This window comes from Montipora capricornis, chromosome 1, assembly GCF_036669925.1.
Source record: "Montipora capricornis isolate CH-2021 chromosome 1, ASM3666992v2, whole genome shotgun sequence".
Lineage (NCBI taxonomy): Eukaryota > Metazoa > Cnidaria > Anthozoa > Scleractinia > Acroporidae > Montipora > Montipora capricornis.
The window spans coordinates 13,815,955-13,820,954 of record NC_090883.1 but is presented as its reverse complement, the minus strand read 5'-3'; positions in this window follow the sequence as shown (position 1 = coordinate 13,820,954).

Here is a 5,000-nt window from a genome sequence, read left to right as displayed (position 1 = left end):
CTGCGTTACTCTGCGAGCGCTTTTCACTGAACACACCTGTGAAGAAAGTCAGAAGCAAGGCCTCATATATCGCTCTTCTCGAGAAAATGGTGTCATTCTGCCTTCACGGTTCTTCTCCTGCAAAGTGACATGCACCGATAGTGCTAGAAAACAGAACCCAGTCTTCGAGCGGGCTTTAGGGTAGAGGGCTAAGCACCATTAGGGTGATGGTGACAGGAGAAGTATCAAGATGCATGGACAACCAGCAAGCGCTAGCCTTCTCCCCATTCTTCTCGTGGCTTCGCTCCCAAAATATTCCTCTTGTTGTGGATTTGCAAATGTTCTTTTCACCCAAATTCAAAACTTGTACCTCCCCTGTCGGATTCGACTCAAATACTTTACATCATCATAAATATAATTTTGACAATTCGTTTGAAAAAAGATGCACAGATAAAACTGATTAGAGTGTAATGTGAAGTGCTAAGTTTCTACCCCATATGAACCATGTGAGCGTTAGCCCTACTGATGGAAATGGGCCCACACAAGGACAGAAAAACATTCTGCCCAGGGTGGCAATTGAACCCGACTAAGCTACAAGGTCAGACAGGAGCAGGTCGTGGGAACTGAAGATGTTAAAGTCATGGCAATGAACATGTACAAGTACAAGGAAGGATTACATTTTGGCAAACGTTGGCCTTGTAGCACTCATATTTGAACAGACTTAACTGATTTGAGTGTAATGTGAAGTGCTAAGTTTCTACCCCATATGAATCATGTGAGCGTTAGCCCTACCGATGAAAAGATGACTACATATTGGAAAAAAGTCATCTTTTTAATTTATGGTACACTGTAAAAGAGACGAGATTTGACATGATTTTTACACCAGTTTCTGATTTTGACATTTTGCACTGTGAAAACGCCAAGGTGGCTTACCCCAATTAGGGCAACGTAAGCAATGAAAATTAGTGAAAATGTCACTGAAATGTGCCATTTGTACTTTACATCCATTGAATAAAATAAAGCTGTGAGGACTCACAGCAACAACAGCGAAAGCAGCAAGCCTGCCTATTCAACTTCACAAGTTTCTCTGACGGAGTATGTGACGGCTGTTGTCATTATTTATTATGTTGCGTGTTCAACGGGTGTGGTGGCTTTTGTATACTCGAAAAAGTAATTCAAACATCAGTGAATTACTTTAAGGAGTTCTTCGAATAAATTTCGAATTCGAGAAAAACATGATGCATTATTGACCAAGTTATGACCTCCTGAGTAACAACCGTTCAGCGGTTCGCATCGGACTTTTAGTTAAAATATTTTCAACCTGGATGCGCCGCTTTTGTCGGGCCAAAATAGAAAATTGGAGTCGATAAACTTCAGCGATAAAGCTTTAATCTGATGGACAATATGATATGTAACTTTACATACTAGGATTTTTATAGGTCTTTAAAGTTGACCATTATTTCACTTCAGCCAGAAAGATACAAAGTACATTATTATGAATTTTATATTTTTGAAAAGATAAACGGACCAAAGCACAAAATATCAAACCGGAAATGCACCGCGTTTTCGCGTACGAAATTTGCCGAATTTTTCATTGTTTTTCCAAGGAACCAGCGGCTGTCTTGGGGAATTTTGAACTTTTGGATTTTTCGGAAAAAGTAAAGTGCACTACACACTAGAAATTTTTTCTGTTATGTTTGAAAATAGTTCACAAAAGGGGTCCCTTTGGTAAAATATGAAATTTTACAACTGTCAGTGGATCCTCAAGAACTTGTTTCTACACAGGCGCCCCAATCTCAGTGTGAGCATGGCCAACAAAAATATAAGGATTTGTATGGGAATCCCGATAAAAAGCTTAAATAGATAATTGTGGATAGCTTCCTTCCTTTGCGGTTACTTTCCAGATCCGATGTGATTTGAGCCATTTTTCAATTTCTGGGTTGCCAACGGTTATAATAAAATCCTAAGGCTGGGGACTAAATTCTCAGGAGCCACCAATTTGAGTCAAATATTCTGGGATAAAATGTTCCCGCAGTCACAATTCCACATCACAATCAATTGAAAAAGATTGAACTTTCTCAACCCACCATCAACGTGATAGCAGTACTGCGAGGAACGTCAAGCGGTGAATGTCGCAACAAAACAGCTTTCAAAGGCGGTGCTTTATCACAAGAGTGGCCACCGCCTCGACCGTTGATAACAAACTGACCCTTACCAGGGTGACAAACCGTAGTTTGTCACCTGCAAATTTCTTTATTGCCCTGGTTTCTGTCGAGGTACTTAAATTGCAGTGTCTCAATACCATTACGGTCGTAGTGGGCCTTACATCTCAAGAAAACAAGAGAATGATCAAAAATACCAAGTTGAACGACACCCGATTTTGTAACTTCTCTGGAGAACTTGTTATGCATAAATCGATTAGGGTATTAGAAACTAAAGTGACACGTGCTGATTCCCTGATTAACTGGCTATGACAATATATATGAAAAAGACTAGTCAGAATTGAAGAAATGTGCGCATTTGCTTCAGGCAACAAATTGCAGTTGACATCGCCAAGTATATATCATTCCTTATTTTCGGCGTCAACTTTGGCAATAATTTTTTCAAAGTGAGTGTGTTAAAGATGAAACAACAACAATGATATTCAATGTAAGGAGAAATGTAGACTCGGAAAAATATCCGAGTCCCAGATGGGATTTGAACCCACGACCCTCCGGCAACAATGATATTCAATGTAAGGAGAAATGTCTCCTTACATTGAATATCATTGCTGTTGTTTCATCTTTAACACACTCACTTTGGAGGTTGGTTGGCTGCATCTTGATATGCATTAATGTGACAGCGCGATGCTGTTAGTGAGTTCAAATATGCTAGTCAATACTTGGCTGTGTAGCTGCGCGATGCGGTTCCAGTCGAGACCCACAAATTGACCCTTGCTCACCATAGAGTCTCCAGTAGCTCAGTGGTTAGAGCATCCGACAAGATCACGGAGGGTCGTGGGTTCAAATCCCATCTGGGACTCGGATATTTTTCCGAGTCTACATTTCTCCTTACATTGAATATCAATTTTTTTCAAACTCACCAAAAAGATGCGGTGGAGAGCTTGGGGGTCGATACCAAGTCCTGACTAGGAATGATTACTGATTTTGACAAATAGACACTCCAACTCATCGTTGTTTAAATCATCCCGTATTCGATGGTTAAGATTGGTGCCCAAGTAAATACAAACACTGTAACCACTCCTTCTGTTAATTTTACGATATTTTCTGACCAGTTCAAAGCCAGGTAAATAGACCTCGTTATTATGCACTGCAGAGTCTAATTTAGACTCGTTGATTACTAAAATACCAACTTCAGAAGAGGACATTTATGTCCCAATTTCTGTAAATATCGAGAATCCGTGGTCACTCGTCAAATTTCGAATTTCCTTATATTTTGCCTAAATAACACCTATGGTGAGTTATTTTCGAAAATAGTATCCCAAGATCTCAGGGCGCTTACTTTTTTTTCTGAAATCAAGGGAAGTTCCAGAAACGCCTTTTTAGCACCCTGTCACTTCCAAACATAGAGTAAAATGGTGCACTTCGTTATCGTTCGTGTACATAAACGCGATCACAGCTATCAATGCAATTTGGGCATATCGTAACACATTTCTTGCTCTTTCCAAAGCATAAATTTATTTTGGAAAAGCTCATAGTAAATATCTGTTTTCGGCTGTTACAAATACCCTAGTACAAAAAGTTGAGCGAATGCGTCAATTTTATCTAAATTGGACAACCCAAAAGCCCACTGGTATGTAATTTTACGTTGAAAGTAGTATTTCGTTGAAGTGGATTCTTTGTGTTATGCTGTGTTAAAATTTCTTGCGCGGCCTGACAAAAGTACCGCCGAGAGACAAAAGCAATGAAGGGGGCCCATGGAAGTTGGCCAATGAGACGAATTTGGCCAGTATGGCGAAAATGACAATTTTGCCACAATCACCAACAAAGCAATGCACAAAGCAATGAAGGGGACCCATAGAAGTTGGCGAATGTGGCAAATTTGACCAGTAGGGCGAAAATGACAATTTTGCCACATTCGCCAATGACGTAAAGCACAAAGCAATGAGGGGGCCCACACAAGCTGGCGAATGTGGCAAATTTGGCAAAACTGATAATTTTGCCACAATCGCCAACAAAGCAAGGCACAAAGCAATGAAGGGGACCCATAGAAGTTGGCGAATGTGGCAAATTTGACCAGTAGGGCGAAAATGAAAATTTTGCCACATTCGCCAATGACGTAAAGCACAAAGCAATGATGGGACCCACACAAGTTGGCAATTGTAGCGAAGTTGGCAAATATGGCGAAAATGACAATTTTGCCACATTCACATCCACATTCAAGGCAAAGCAATGAGGAGGCCCATAGAAGTTGGCGAATTTGGCCAGTATGGCGAAAATGATAGTTTTGCCACAATCGTGAATGAGGCAAAGCACAAAGTAATGAGGGGGCCCATACAAGTTGGTGAATGTGGCGAATTTGGCAAATATGGCGAAACTGACAATTTTGCCACAACCGCCAACAAGGCAAAGCACAAAGCAATGAGGGGGCCCATAGATGTTGGCGAATGTTGCGAATTTGGCAAATATGGCGAAAATTATAATTTAGCCGCATTCACCAACAAGGCAAAGCAATGAAGGGGGCTCATAGAAGTTGGCGAATGTGCGAATTTGCCTAGTATGGCGAAAATGACAATTTTGCCACAATCGCCCCAAAGCAATGAGGGAGCCCATACAAGTTGGCGAATGTGGCGAATTTTGGAAATATGGCGAAAATGACAAATTTGCTACATTCGACAACAAGGCAAAGCACAAAGCAATGAGGGGGCCCATAGATGTTGGCGAATGTTACGAATTTGGCAAATATGGCGAAAATGATAATTTGGCCGCATTCACCAACAAGGCAAAGCAATGAAGGGGTCCCATACAAGTTGACGAATGTGGCGAACAAAAATTAATCAAAGAAGAATTCGATCTCCAGTG